Source organism: Crocodylus siamensis, chromosome 2, assembly GCF_052110815.1.
Source record: "Crocodylus siamensis isolate JL-2025a chromosome 2, ASM5211081v1, whole genome shotgun sequence".
Taxonomy (NCBI): Eukaryota; Metazoa; Chordata; order Crocodylia; family Crocodylidae; genus Crocodylus; species Crocodylus siamensis.
The window spans coordinates 156,819,081-156,836,146 of record NC_143396.1 but is presented as its reverse complement, the minus strand read 5'-3'; positions in this window follow the sequence as shown (position 1 = coordinate 156,836,146).

Sequence of the window (17,066 nt, the reverse complement as noted above, 5' to 3'; positions counted from 1 at the left end):
TATAGGGACTTTTTACCATCTGGTACCATCTATGCTTTTCTCAGGCTTTGAATCCTGAAAGTTTGCAGAAAAAGACAGTTTTCTTGCCATTTCCTAGTTGGTCTAGTAAAACATATAATTTTGGAATCAAGAGTTCTAGTTTTTTGTATGTCCATAGGTAGAAAATAAACTTTGTTTTGCACAAATGAAGCTGAAGGTGGATGTCTGTTCCTTTGGGTCTGGATGCACGGACACTTGGGCATTGCAGCACTTCTTCATCCTGTTCCATTACTGATGGCATTCAAAGAATGCAAAGAGTGACTGGGCCGTCAGAAATGTTTCCCTTCTGACCAAGATCTTTATTATTATGGTACAATCAGAGTGCCGCTATTCACAATCGTAATAGCCCCCACGCTATTGCACCTCATATTGATTTTTGACATCGCACAGAGGAGAGCTTGAAAAATGTGAGAGGGATCAGCCCATAAGAAAAAACTGCAAAAATGACTTCTCAGAGCTGGGCTGTCCTTTCAGTTTATGCAGCCCCCCCCAGTCCAGCTTCCCATTCCCTTTAATTTTCCATCAGTTTCAATGGGAGATGGACCAGACCTTAAGAGTTCATCAAAATAAAAGCCTGTAGGCTCAGGACTGGAAAATTAAAAATAGCCATTGGAAGAAAATGTGGGTAAGAAACATTTTTGACTGCTCTTTGCGTACTATAAGGACTACATCCAGCTCTAGGATCACATCCAAGGAAGGTTTAAGTTGGATATTAGGGAAAACTCTCTCACGAGGAGGGTGGAGGTTGGGTGAGGTCCTGGATGACTGGAAAAGGTCAGATATAGTGCTGACCTTTAAGAGAAGTAGAACCCAGGAACCTACAGACCAGTAAGTCTGACCTCTATACCTGGAAAGATCATGGGCAAAGTCCTCAAGAAATCCACTGTGAAACACCTAGAGGGAAACAAGGTGATCAGGTACAACCAGTATGGATTTAACAAGAGCAAGCCAAGATAGCACAACCTGATTTAACTTCTGTGATACGCTGGCTGGCTCTGCGATTGGGGGAGAGCAGCGGATGTGATATACCTTGATTTTAGCAAGGCTTTTGACACTGTCTCTCATGGCATTCTCATTAACAGGCTTAGGAAATACATGGCGGATGAAAGTAATGTAAGGTGGATATATAACTGGTTTGGTCATTGTACAGTACTCAATGAATGGTCATCAATTGCTTAATGTCTAGTTGGGAGGAGGTATGGGTCCAGTGTTGTTTAATATTTTCTTTAATAGTTTAGATGATGATTGGGCTTAGCAAATTTATGAAGGACACCAAGTTGGATGGAGTTGCAGATACTCCGGAGAGAAGGGCTAGGATCCAGAACGACTTGGATAGACTCAAGAAACAGCCCTCAATCAGTCAGATCTGATTCAACAAGGACAAGTGTGAAGTCCTACACTTGTGATAGAATAATTGCATACACAAATACGGAGTGGAGAATGAGTAGCTAGGCTGCAGTACTGCAGAGAAAGACCTGGGGTTTACAATGTCCTGAAAACTGAATCTGACCCAACAGTGTGCTCTTGTTGCAAAAAAAATAAAAGCCAACAGCATACTGAGTTATACCAACAAGACTGTCACTTGCAAATTAAGGAAAACGATTTTTCCACTCTATTCAGCACTGGTGAGGCCTAACCTGGACTATTATATTCAGTTTTGAGCCCCACACTTCAAGAAGGACGTAGACAATTTGGAAAGAGGCCAGAGCAAAATAAAAACAAAATGATTAGAGGCCTGGGAGACAGAATTTATGAGAAATGACTGAAAGAACTAGGGTTACATAGTATGAAAAAGAGAAGACTGGGGGATTTAATAACTTCTTTCAAATACCTGAAGGGCAATCAGAGAGAGGATGGACATGGGCTGTTCTCTCCGGTTGTAGGGGATAGGATTAGGAGCAATGGCCTGAAGCTTCAGCAGAGGAAATTTAGATAGGAGGAACTTTCTGAAAGTCATGGGCAACTGGTGCTTCCCAAGTCTGGGGGCACACCAGATTGCCAAGGGGAGGCGGGGGGGATCCCCAGTGGCTGATCACCAACTGGGAGCGGGGGGTAGCAAAACCAGAAGTGCATTTCTGCTGGCACATTTGGTTTTGCAGCTGGTGCTTCCAGGGGGTGCACCCTCTATGTGTCGCTAATAATAAAAGTGGTCCAGCATTGGACTATCTAGAGGAACTGTAGTATCTCTATCCTTGGAAGTTTTAAAGAGTAGGTCAGACAGATGCTTGGCTGAGATGGTTTAGTTAGGGATGCTCCTGCCTTGACCAGGGAACTGGACTAAATAATTGTGTGAGGTCCCTTCTAGCCCTACTTTCCTATGATCCTAACTCTTGAATGACCATCTTACAGGTATTATATTGTAATATCCAGGATAACAATAGCACAATTACATGTAATCAAGTAAGTTATTTAGAGTGACTAGAGTCTTTATCAGGAAAGATGAAGTGACACTACCCTCCCCTTACGGAGGGGGAAGAACAAGTTAGTGATAAGAGAAGTGCAAGTTCTCCAGCCAGAAACCAGGCATAGTGCTTCCTTTAGCTTGTATAGCCATGAACAAAAAAGTTGAATTTTCTAGTTACTGCTTCCTTTTCAGCAGTTCATATCATTCATTTCACAAGTTCAGCCCCCACACAGGAAAACTCTCTCAGGAAGTAGGTTGGCTAGTTATTAGTACAGGCAGTTCTCAGACTTATGGCACAATTGGTTCCTGAAAAACACATCTTAAGTAGAAACATTGTAACTCGGAACCAATTTTCTCATAAGAAACAATGTTATGGATGGGGGATTGGCTCCTGAACCAAGGCCTAACATCCTATTTTCACTCGAAATACCATAGAATTTTATATTCAATCAATTATAGATAAGTAATATAGCTACATTAATGTATTTATATTGTAAATAGCAATCAGATTGATTTGGAAGGACTTATTTGAGTATTGTAACTTGCTTTATGTACTAAGAATTTTGGAGTTAAGTTTATACTGAAGTGATGTAAGAATACTTCAAAGTAATTTACAGTTACATTTACAGGTATATCAAACAATCTTAACTCTAGTGATACCATAAAAAGAGAATATGAATGAAAAGAAAGAGAATATGAATGAAATCTAATATATCAGTTTAATGCGTGGAAGTATTGTACTTTGATTTACAAATGTTTCTATATACTCTGTTTCATTTTGTCACATATATTTCATACATTTTATATCTTTCTACTACATCTTGCATCTTGATACAGAGATTTTTGAATGTCAATATTGTGCTTGACATTACAAACCTAGAACAAGACACAGTACTTGTCTCAAAGAACTTTCATTGTAAGTATGCAGACAGTACAATTCAAATGACTAATGCTTTGTTGGAAGGAGTAAATTTTAAATTGTGCAGTTTTGATTTAGTTTTTAGATGCATACAGCAGTCACAATTAACATTACATTTGCCCATTGCTACTTCATAATGATACTAGATACCACAGTATTTCATGTGCTGAAATAGAAATCAAATGCAATATTCCATGTGTTCATTCTTTTTGTGTTTAGTGGAGAGAGAGGAAAACTTATATATAGGTGATTAATTTCTAGATTTTGTTCTTGTTTAATGTAAAGATAAAAGAACAGAAGAAATGCTAAAGGAATTTAGAAGCACTGATGAATTAATATAACAGCTTTTAGAAAGAAGAAAATTAATGCTTGTAAAATTATCCTGTTAATTTGATGTCTTGCCTGCTAAAATAATGAAAAAAATATTTAAGTAAAGCAATCTGCAAGCACAAAGGGGACAATAACACCACAATCAATAAGCAACTAAGTTTATGAAAAATAAATCATACATTCAAGCCTAATTTCTTCAGTGCAGTTACAATAAAATTAGTTGATAGAATCCAATATAGAATAGCTGGCCTGTAACATTAGGAACTTTGCCAGCATTGCACAAAAAGTGGTTGCATCGGGCTTCATTTTCATTTTTCCAAGAAAGAATTATCCAGTTCTTTATGTTATAACATGCAGAACCTTAATCACAACCAAAATGAGTCAGTTGTTTTCAGTCCCTTAACAGAGATGATGGGAAGCCCCTTCCTTTCTGTTTTTCAATTCCAGCTTTTCTTTTCCAAGGGCCATCATTTAATATACAGTTGTATGCAACTGTGAATCAACTTTTAGTATACTTCAGTGTGCATAACATTAAGCAGTCAAACTTTATCTAACATAAATCCCCAACAGTTGTGAAATCTAAACATTCATGAGGAAAGAGAAATAAATAAAAGGTACAAACTAACAAGAGTCATTAGATAAATATGCAAATACAGTTGTCACAAAAAGTCAAAAGATACCACAATGTGATGTGATATGATAAAGTATTCATATTTTTATATTGCAGCTACTAATGCAAGAAATATCAACTTGTAATGGTTGCTACCATAGTTGCTTTATGCAATTATTTAATGCAATTAAAACTGTATCAGAGAGTTACTTCACTAATAAATCACCTGATGCAATGCCAACAGGATATTTTTAGAAAAATTAGATTTAATTGATTTGGACACAATCCTATTAAGTAGATCAAGGAGTGGCTGATGGATTATAACTAAGAAATGGTTATAAATGAACTGATGTGCTGTCTTACCTTCCTCCCACGCAGGGACCCAAAGAAGAGGTTGTTTTTCCTCAGTTGAGGCTCAAGTTAGTGGAACTCTTTACTTGTTTTTCTGATGATATACTTCACATGATAGAGAATGTATAGGTGTAATTTTTCTTAAACTTACACTACTATATTTACATGTGGTAGGTACTTGGCTTGTGATTGTAAGAGTATCCCCATTTACTTTAGTCCAGGTCCATATGTTTAATTTCCCTGTTATCTATGTTTATCATTAGTGTTCATCACATAATAGGTTAACACGCTCATAAAAATGATATAAATATATGGCGTAATATATATGACTCGCTCTTTACCTTTAGGACAGTGCATCCACAGACTACGTAATACACATGGCAATCTCAGTCTCCACCCACACTTTCAAATTCTCATTATATTGAACCCCTAGATATTGCCTGTTCTTCTTTTGATAAATAAATACACAGTAATCCTGGAATTTGCATTATTGTTCAAATGTATCTTGACCTTTTTATCAGTATAGTTTGGGGGATACAGGAAGGCCTACATAGAACAAAATCTGCATGCCTTTAAGACTTGGTGCTTTATTATTCATTGTCCAGGTATCAAAAATAGATTTAATGAAAAGATATACGTGTACTAGAAGTGTACCAATACATCAGTCTCATATCTGATCAGCACAATTTTGGTGTGGCTGCAGCCCCCTTCAAGTGCCACTGCTGAGTGTAGCCCAGCTCAGCCCCCCAGGAGGGAAATGTCACCTCCTCTTTTTTTTTTTTTTTTTGCACTAAGTCACCCAAAAAACACCAGATTTCAGTGGCAAAAGGAGGTGCCATCTCTCCCACAAGCAGCAAACCTCTGACAACTGCTCCTGTGTTGCTGCTGCTGCTGTTCTGCCCTCCATGCTGCTGGACACAGAGCTTCTGCAGAGAAAGTATAGGGAAAGGGGAGGACAGGGATAGGAAGAACATTGCTACCTTTCACAACACCTGTCAACAACTATCAGTTAATAGGTACAGCAGCTACAAATTGTGGAAGGAATATGTGCTACAAATTATGCTGAGTGTGCACTCTAATAACAAAATGCTAATAATATGTCTCAATTTCAAGAAATTTCAACGGAGGAATAATTATACATCTGTGTAGGTGTGTGTGTGTGTGTTTACATATACCCACAGGTGGAGAAACTGAAGTACAGAGAGGTGATAAGGTTTGTCCAGGGTTGCTCATTAATTTAAGGTAGTGTTAGATAAATCATTAGACAAGCTTACAGTCACAAAATGTCTTTCCTCAGGGCTTGTTGTTTATTTTGTTGTTTACTTGAATTACCATAGTGCCTAAAATCCCCAGTCAGGGACCAGTTTTTTCTGGACTAGACCCCATACAAAGAGAATGAAAAGCCAGTCCCTGCTCAAGAATGATTCCAAACAAAGGGATGCAGACAAGCCAGGTAGCACAGTACTGGTAAGCAAGCTAAGCAATGGTATAAGCAGCACATACTGGCCTAACCACAGTCACTTAACAGGAAAGGAAAATTTTAAGCAAGAATTTGATGAATGATAATGAAGTTGCTTTTCAGATGCTTACAGGGACCTTTTCCCAAGTATAGAAGAAAGCGTGAATGGGCATATTAAAAAATATAATGAGTGGGTGATTGGGGGCTATATAGTGATTGTATAGTGGAGTGGAGTTATAGAGAGGAATCACATAGTCAAAACCACCATGGAAAATGTTTTTTGCAGCAGTATCCTGGAGGGATATTAGTGAGGCAAGACTGGGTTTTTCAAGGCCATAGAGAAGGAACATAAGGTGATAACTAAACATCCATGAGAAGGTAGAATGATGTCATGCTGACATTTTAGTTTGGATAGATGGAAACACATCTGGAGTGATTAAATATATTAACCAGTATCAGAATGGTAAATGAATTTCTGTTGGCAGAAGAGATTACCCACAGCAAAGGTATAAATGGAGAAGGGAAGTAGACCAAGAAAGTTGCAGCGGGGAGCAGAAGACATGTTACAAAATACACGCTGAAGGATCAGTTAGAGATAAGAATCACAGAAGCCATGAGAGGACAAGAGGACTTGAGAGAGGTGATAGATCTGTGGTGTAATGTTTAGACTAGAGTGCAGGGAAGTTAGAGAGATATACAGGTTCAAACCGTCGTCCAGTGATAGTGATATAAAAGATAGGTTAACTTGCTTAATTGAGTAAGTTGTAAGTTCAAGCATGAAAAGTTCATAAGTTCAGTATTTTAAATGTTTGTCTAACAAATTGACTAGTAGGCAGTTTTAATCCAAGCATATATGACTAAGATGTATAATACTAATACTAAATATAATCTTACAAAAATCTAAGTGCTAATACAAAAGACATCTATTCTGAGGCACGACCCTGACCCAATTGAAAAGAGGAAAGTGACCCTGACCCAACCAGAAAGAGGAAAGCACCCTCAACTGAAAAAGGGAAGATGCCCTTATGATGATGCCAATCACAAGAGATAATTATAACTAACAGAAAAATATGTAATGATAACTAACCTCATTATACCATATGTAAAACAAACATATAAATATGGAAGGTCAAACCCCTCTCGGGGTAGCTCTCCGCCCTTAAGGCAGGAGTCTACCCTTCCACAGAAGTAATAAAAAAATTATTGCTGGCACTCTCATGTCTCTTGACTTATGTTATCACGGCTAGTGCCCATGACACAAAACCAAGCTGTCCTTTCCTGTTTAAGCAGCTAACTCAGGTTTTTCTAACAATAGGAGTCTAGAACCTGGTTCTCTCACTTCTTAAGAGACTGTCCTAGGCTCTCAGCTACAGGGGCTTAAATATGGGAGCTTCCCTGTTTTCTTCTCCTACCCTGTTATTTTTCTGGGATTTACACACAGACATGTGCACGCACAGCCACAGATGCACCTGGCCAGTGCCTAACCCAACTGTGCATGCTCAGTCTATGCATGCATACTTACATATCTACCACGGGCCAAAAAAAGACCAGGTAGATCACTAGAAATCTTTCACTTAGACTCACAATGGAAAATAGAATCCCATGCAGCAGCATAGGGACATGACCAGGTGCCCGGTGCACAGGGGCAGCAGTGACTTCTGGTTGAAATTGCATGACTGCTGGCAGCAGCTGCTTTTTATTGCCCCCCTCCTGAATTTGGCACCCATGGTGGTGCAAGGGCATTCTGTTCTGGGCATTCTGTTCTGATGCAATGCTGGCATTGCCCTTGCTACAGTACTACCTAGATACATGTCACCTGATATGGAACTAAAGCCCTAATAGAGGGAAGCATGTAAGAATCTGCTTATTTTTTAATACATGACCACTGAATTTTTTACATACTTACATGATTTGCCTAAACAGGATTTAAAACAGAGTGCTTTTCTTTTTTCCACACTTAAGAACAGATTAATCAATAAGCAAAATATTTGATCCACAAAAAAGGCTTGATTTGATAAATACAAATATATAATCAGGAGCAAGTGGACATACCTGAGTAAAAAATGTAATAAATAAAAATAAGCATGGTAAGAATAATTTTAACCTGTATTTTAAGACTAACAGCAGTAATATAATGGGGAAAAGTATACAAGAACAGAATTTTACCAATACAAAAGACTACTTGTAGTCCACAGCAAAGAAAGAGAGAAGATAAAAAAACTGAAGCAAGTCCTGAGTGTCCTCACCTCAACATTATCCACTCATAAATAAAATCAAATGTACATTTTAAAATATACTGTCTTCAGTGTGGTATGATTAACATCTCAGTTGTCCTTGTTACTCTGAAAGACATGTTTGTTGAAAGCAGAAGATTCCATTTTGGATCTATCAAGCATGGCAACCTCAAAAATATCATATGAACTGTCTGTTTGATACTATAAACATAGTATGTGAGTAAAGTCTATTTTAGCATAGGATTTTATGCCATTTAAAATTCTCACAAGTCAAACTATGATCCAGGAAGTTGCTTGTGTCCTGCCCTGACTTTGCACAGAAAGATGGAGTGTAAAATACATAGCTTTCTTCAACTCCCTGTAACTTCTATGGAGGGGACCAGCAAAGTTAGAATCCTTGGTGGTAAGCAGAATAAGTGAAAGTCTGACCTCACTGAAGTTAATGGTAATTTTACCACAAAGATTTCTACAAGGCTAGAACCAAACAGCAAAAAGGGAAGAGATAAGGTCTCTGCAACAGCCAGTAGCTATGCCCTGGGGAGTGGCTGAACACTGAAGGGATTGTAGTTAAAGGGCAGGCAGCTGGCAGGGATGAGACTAATGAGCAACCCCTGTGCTCCAGCTAGACAATAGGTTGGGCTGACTGGAAGGGGAAGGGCTCAGGGGAGTAAACAGGCTGGCCCTCGGGTTAGAGTAGCACATGCTAACCCTGGCTGGAGATGAGGCAGGACTCCCAGGTGGACCACAGTAGTGTTCAAAACCAATAAGGGGAGACCTGGCAGGTAAGGACTGAGAGGGTCTTTTTTTCTCATTTTTCTCTACCACAGGCCCAAGAGGGGATAAGGATTTAAGGTTACGTTTGCTTTATTTGCGAGTGCCTGGAGGGGTGGTATTTTAGTTTGAAGCAACTGTTGGCATTTCTGTTTCAGTTTACCCAGAGGACTAGGAACAGCTTTGGGGGGAAGTGGAAGCTGCATTGCAGGCACCTTAAAGCACCCTACAAGTTTAGCAGCTGGAAGGCACACAATGGGGGGGGAACGGGGACTTAACCTCTTCAAGGCTGGAGGAACAGGAAGGGGCCCAGAGCCCAACTGTGGGGCTTAATCCCCAGCCATGCTACTGCTTCCAAGGACCTGAAGCTAGAATAAGTGGATCAAGGGCTGAAGGTAGCAGCTGAAGTAGACCCAGACCAAGAGAGTTGGGGTCTGGACAAGTATAAAAGGGCGGAATGAAGTGTCCCACGGGAGAACACCACTCCAAGGCTCAGGACGCATCCTATATAACTGGTTGTCCCTATATAACTGGTTGTCCCACCAAGGCATGGCATGGCATGGGAGACATTGGGCAGCAGTTCGGAAGAGCTGGAATGGAGTCAAACTAGCTAGCCATAGGGTGTTACTAGTGCGTAGCAGGGCTGGTCCTGCCACATCCTGGAGCAGCCACTTGTACTCTGTGAGGAAAAATCCTGACCATCTGTGTGCTCAAGGCTTCTCCTGGGAAAGCAGTGACTCTCCCAGGAGAAACTGAATATCTGTGCATGGTCTTCACCCCTCCTCGGACGGCACAAGGCCAGACTGGCTCCAGGAACAAGTTAAAGCTACTAGCTTCTTCTAACCTTGGCTTCCAGCTGTACCCTGGTCCCACTGGCACTAGAGGCAGAGGAAAAGAAAGCCAGCTGCCCATTGCCCAGCACTTGGGAATCCTAAACTAACTTTTGTGGAAAGGAGGCACAAAAATAAATGATCAAGGATTGAGCATTTGGGCCAAAGTGCAGTTATTTATCACATTAGGGTCTGGAATTTAGAGGAGAATAAAGACAGGGCTTCAAAACTTGTTAATACAAGTAACTCATTTTCAGAAGTTATAATGTGCAGTCGTCTGGAGCATTATGGGAAAAGACTCAAAAACAGATGAGTATTTTGAAAAGAGAATACCATGCTGAGAATTACTTTTTGCATTCAACATACCACTGAGCATAATTTGTATGTACACTTTGCACAAAGTTCTGCTTAAACATTGTATTTGTTTCTTTTATTTCCCCCAAGAACTAGGTGATAGACTTCCTGGTTAGTTTTCAAAATACAGTTGAGAAACCTCCAAGGTAAATAATGTCATTCCATTAAAAAAAAAATCTTTTTCAAATTATTTTTAGATCCAGCAATAAATTAAGGCAAATCAAGAAATGCTATCATCACTTTTAAGAACCTATCAAGAGCGAAATAAGTCTCTGTCAATGTTCCTTCTCCACACTTAGTTGATTTTAACCATCAGTATGCAATGCAAACCATCATCTCTGAGACCATGAAACCCAGGATAGCACTGGTCGATGTTATGGGGTACACTAATATGTTTTCTTATTAAAAAATAACTTAAAATAAAAGAGATAATTTTCTGTCTGAATATATAATGTATGAATGACTACTTTTGAGACACTGATACATAAATTATAAATAGCCTTTCAGATTCTGCAGCTTTGTATTATTAATTAAAAACTGAAGTTTCATCTACATTCAAGATGCATTCAGATATCTAGGTTGCTAGATTATATGTTATAATAGTAGAAATTAAATGACAGGATACAATGCAACAAAACTTTATTTTAGTTGTCACTACTAACAGGATTTCCAGCACCTCTTGCTATGGTAAGAGGAGAACTGAATAATGGTGAAGGTATCTTAACTTGTTTACCAAAGGGTAAAAATAGAAATATTTGTAATATGTTTTCCTTTGATTACACAGTTTTCTAAATGGTATATGCTATTCTAAGAACACTCACTCACTTTCTCTTTCTCTCTCTGTTTTTTTTTCCTTCTTTCCAACAGATTTTAATACCGTTTGATGGGTTCTGTGGCAGCTTATTAGATCCTTTTCTGCTTTGAGGGCAACTGATGAAGACAATCAAAATCATCTGATATTCTTAATAGTGAGCATCTGAAGTAAAATCAAAGAGATGCATAACAAAGCATGCAATCCCTGCAAGAGACAAGTCAGCTACAATTCCCTTTTATGTTAAGATGTCAACAACTTTTCATAGATAACGAAAATGTTGGTTAGTGATTACTGAGCACTATTAAAGTGTGCAATAAGGGAATACCTGCTGCCAGTGGGATTTCTTGTAAGCAGAGAAGGATGCGTTATAATCACCAAAATGACATCAGATTAGTTGTGTAAGGCAAGATATAATTAAAGCAAACATCAGGCACATTTTTATAAACATCACCGCAACAATGTGACTAATCTGCTCATTTCTGCAAAGTGTACTTACATATACAAATTTTACTCTTGTTACATATTAAGAAAGCGGCACAGAGGTTACCATATGTAATATATATTAATTCTAAGACCTGTATTAAAATAATTTCTGTCTTTATAGCTAGGTTTTTTAACTTTCTTTTTACTGGAAAATTTTAATGCCATGCATATTTTGTAAATAGGGTATGAACCACATGAAAAACGATCCTGTCAATAAAGGCAAATTACAAGATAACATGATTCTTTGAGGTGTTGAGCACCCTTAGGAGTTATCCAAATTCAGTGGAAATGTAGAGTGTTCAGTGTCTTAGAGGAATGAACTCAGATTCTGTTTACAATTAGGAAAGTTTATTTTAGAGTTTACTTGTGGTTCAGAAAGAATCTCCCACCATTTTCCTTACTCAGACAAAGTTCTCTCACTAATTCCACTAGGAGCTTTGACAGAGGAAGTGCTGGAGGGCTGAGTCCATTAAATGCCAGGTTGTTATGTTACAGCTAATATATGAGAAGAAGAATGATTTAGACAGGAAATTGTTCTTTTTGTGAAGGAAAAGTTTACAGTATCTTAATCAAAATTTGCCTTTAAAGGATTTTGCTACATTGTGGAAATGTTCAGTTTTACTTGAAGCCAGTGGTTTCCAATGCATGGTTTGTGAGCAGTATGTTGCTTAAAAGTTCTTCCAACATGGCTTACAAGAAGCAAAAAAAGTTAAAAATCTAGTTGGTAGAGTAACAAAGTGTAATGTTACCCATAGTGCATTACTTGATTAGTACTGTGGCCACTAAAGGTGAAGAAGCACTGCTCTAAGCTTTGTGTAAAATTTACTGTTAATATAAAGATAAGAGGGAAGAAATTCCACCCAATCTAGACTTTCTGCAGGCTAGACTGAGATGACGAAGGTTCTTAAAAATGGATGGCAAGTAAAATATTAAGTATTTATTAGCCAAGAGAGTCAAAGGACATGCCAATCACCTTACAGCATAGGGGACAGTAGATCTATACACTTAGTAATATCTTGACCCTTTTAAAATATGTAATTGTGAATTCTACCTTCAGAAAATGTAACTGATTTCCATTAATTTTTTTTATGAGTGGCGGGAAGGTAAAATGAGAGCTCTGTCTTTTTTGGTAAATTGTACTTTTATCCTTCATGGGCAAAGACAACCACATCCAGCAGGAAGAAGGGAGGGAAGAAGAGAGAAAAGAACTGGGAAAGAAAAAGGGAAGGAGAAAAGAGAAACGGAGAAAAAAGGAAAAGAATGAAGGGGGTGGAGGCTTGGTCACATAAGTACATAGGTGACTTATAAGTCTGATCTTTGCTTTGAAAAGTCTGCTGCAGGAGGGGCAGAAGAGCGATGAGGACTGGATACGGGAGGTTTTTGTTTTCCTGGCCACACATTTCTTCATTGCTTCTGGCGTGTGTTGCTGTTCAAAGGCCAATGCTCCATTCTGGATTTGGGACATCCAGGGTGGACGGTCATGATCCTTTGCTCCCACAACTCTGAGTCAATGCTGAAACTCTTTAGGCACACCTTTAGGGTGTCTTTGTACCGCTTCTTTGGTGCACTGCAAAAGCATATTCCATTTGACAGTTTGCCATAGAAGACTTTCTTTGGCAGGCAAGTGTCAGGCATTCTTGAGAGGTGGCCGGCCCATGTTCGGTGTGCCAGTTTCAGCAGGGTGTGAATACTGGAGAGAGTTGATCTTCTGAGCACACCTCAGTGTTCAGAATCTTGTCTTGCCACTTGACCTTTAATATCTTTTGCAGGCAGCACAAATGGAAGTGGTTTCGTTTCTTGGCATGATGCTGGGGTGGGAAGGAACCAGACTCCACAGTCCCTCCTGCCACCTCCTGTGTGTAGTAGTTGGGGTTCAGGTGCTGCTGGCAGTGAGGGGGGCCCTCCAACAGGGCTGAGGGGCATCAGCAGGGCCAGGGGGCTGTGGCTTGGGAGTGAGGACCACTGATATATTAGGGCAACTCAGCACCACCAAGCAGCAGTGGGGACAGCCACAGCTGGACCCTCATCCTGGTGAGAGAAGCGGGTAGGAGGCGCTCTGATTTTCCAAGATAAAAAACCAAAATCAAATGCCAAAATATATAGGTATTTAGAATTTATTTTATTATAATGATTGAGGCACTCATAGTCTTTAAAGTTGCTTTAAAATTGTGAATATATCAGTAAAACATTGTGTTTAACTGATACCTATAAATATATAGTGGCATTTCATTCGAATCATGGAAAAGCATGGATTTTGGGTTTTTTTAAGTAGAGAATTTGGGATTTTTTTATCAGAGAATTTGGGACTTTTAAAGAGAGAAAACCAAGATCCCTGGTGATAGCTAAAACTGTTGCCTTGCCGTTCCAGGGAGGGGGCAGCATGAAGAGAGGGCTTGAATTCCACAACCTCATAAAATGGGATGTAAATGTATTAACACTAGACTTATACCCTAATGTTGTTCCAGAGTACTTTAACCCTGTCCTGTACAAATTTGTGTCATATAGAGTCTGTCAACGAAAATGCCAATCAATATCAATTATAGTAATGGTTTCTTTGATGGGATACCTGGGTTAGGAATATGACTGAGACAACCAGCATATTTCACACACTGTAGAATACAGCAATATTTTTTTGCCTGCCTGTTCCATAAATGATAATCTTGGCCACATTGAATGGCAACAGAAAAAGCACATCTTTTTATCAAAATGAACAGATTTGAAATGTGGAGCTGGCATAAGGGAGCAAACCTTGGTTCATCCAGTCTGATGCTTCAGAAAAAGACAGGCTGTTTTTCCATCTAAGTATAATAGGTATGGTCAAGGAGTGCTTAGAGATCTTTTTCTATAAGAGAAAATCTGTGTTTAAAAAAAAAATCATTTTAGTCATGGTTTTCTCTGCCCAGATTCATGATTTTTTAAAATGTTTATCCCACTTATGGGTCAACATTTCAGAACAACACTGGGAAAGCCTCACAGATATATCTTCCTCCTAAGTGGCCCTAGGCCTTAAAGATGTAATAGTGAGAGATGCCATATCTAAGGCTTTCCCTCTTTAACCCTAGTAGTCCCACTGTAAAGTGAGCCATACTTATATATGCAGACAGTCATCAGAAAACTAGATGAGAGAAAATACTAAACACCAAAGACTATCAGTGAAAGTGGATTTAGTTGCATCTGAAAACCCTACATGGCTGAGACCAAAATAATTGGTATATAAAAGTCAATTTATATCTTTAATTGTTTTCAAAACATAAATAGAAGTGCAAACAGCATAGTTTTGATGAAGGGAGACACTGCTTTTTTGAAAATCCCATGGAGTGCCAATATATGAGCAGGGAGGCTGCTCTGACATGCTGAAATTCCAGCACATTGGAGGAGACTTGATTAATCTAGTCTGCTGGACACAGGTGACTGGTGCCTCCTGAATCGGTTGGGGGGGGGGGCACCCAATATCTCAGCGGGGGAGAGGAAGTCCCTTGGCAGCCGATCGCTGAGCCCAAAAGCGCCAGCAACAAAACTGAAAGTGCCCCCGGGGGAATGACCCTTCACCCCATCTGTCGGAATGCCACTGCAGAGGGGGCATACTGAGCACCCAGTGTTGGTGGTGGGGTCAACCCTGTCGGGGGGGCAGATGCCTACGTGTCGCCTATACTGCTGGAGCATGGCAATTACTGTGCTGCAGCAGCCTCCCACAACTAGTGTATCAGCATCTCCACAGTTCAAAATGGTGGCGGGGTGCTTTTTCTAAAGCTTGTTTGATGAGCTGTAGATAAAGCACCCCTCACTGCTATTTTGAAGTGCAGGGACACTGATACATGAGACACTCTGGGCACTTCAATCACAGTGGCTCTCTTCCCACAGCACTCCTGGACCATGTGTATAAACGCCCATATATGCTAAACAAAAGTTCATATCCTTAGTATCTGCTGCCATGGCCTTTTCTGTGGTAAGGCATCTATTTGACCTCATTGTGTGCTTCTCTGTTTGCTTACCATAATGTGCCTTTATTTGAATACTGCACCAGACTACTACAGTGTTGGCTCCCAGTTTTCCCTATACACAAAACATAAGTGAAGCTGTTGCTAATTTACATTTGGAAGCCTACTCACTTTCCAGCTGTTTTGATAAGGCAATGCAATATATTTAAATAAAAAGCAGCACCTTTAAGTAGAAAAAATAGTAAGGAGGTAATTGAAAAACTTATTAACTCAAACCTTCAATTTAATATTCTTTGGCACTTGCCATATTTATATAATCAGGTTACCTCTTGGGGCTTTTAGAATTTTCACATTACAAATTGTACTGGCAGCTTGGAATTCAAGATGAAATTTCTAACTTTAGTAAAATAAACCCTAAGCAGCACTAGTGGCCCAAAAAGTTCAATCTGTTACTACATTTTAATTTCAGATTTTTTTTGCATAAATTTATAATATTTATACAAGAATGGTCTACAGAGATGCAACATGTCATTGACAGGAACATCTGTTTGGGTACCGTTAAAACATGCTGAGAAAATCAATGTGCATGTTGTATTTAAAAGATGTATCACTTTTTTACTATCTAATTTGCATGGAAGAACTATTGTATTCTCAATGAGCATTAAGCAAATAAATTAACAAAGAAGATGTGTACCAGAAAAATAGCATAATCATGCCATGTAAAGCCCTGACTACTAGGTCAGCTCAAAAGTGCCAGCTCTGGCTGCAGGTTAATATATAAACCATTCCTACATGACTGTATATGAATATCTAGTTAAATATATTCATTTACCATATACTTTATTCTAGCTATTCAACCTCACCGTTTCTGTAGGATGTAACCCAGAAGCACATTAAATGATATCAGATGTATGAAAAATAGTTTGCAGTAAGCATATGCATATTTCCATCAATTTAGTATGATTTCATAGATTCATAGATTTCATAGACATCAGGGCTGGAAGGGACCTCGGAAGATCATCAAGTCCATCCCCCCGCCCAAAGGGCAGGAAGAGAGCTGGGGTCATAGGATCCCAGCAAGATAAGCATCCAGTTTGCTCTTGAAGGTGTTCAATGTAGGTGCTTGAACCACCTCTGATGGCAAGCTGTTCCAGACCTTGGGGGCTCGGACAGTTAAGAAATTCTTCCTTATGTCCAGCATGAAACAGTCTCGCAGTAGTTTATGACAGTTCGACCTTGTCATTCCTTGGGGCGCTCTGGTGAAAAAACGTTCACCCAGATCCTGGTGGTCACCCCTGATAAACTTATAGGTGGCCATCAGATCACCCAATAGCCTGTGCTTTTCCAGGCTAAAGAGCCCCATGGCTCTCAGCTTGTCGTCATGAGGTCTGTTTTCCTGACCTCTGATCATGCACGTGGCTCTTCTCTGGACTCTCTCAAGCATCTCCACATCCTTTTTTAATTGTGGATCCCAAAACTGGACACAGCACTCCAGCTGCCGCCTCACCAAGGCCGAGTACAAGGGGAGAA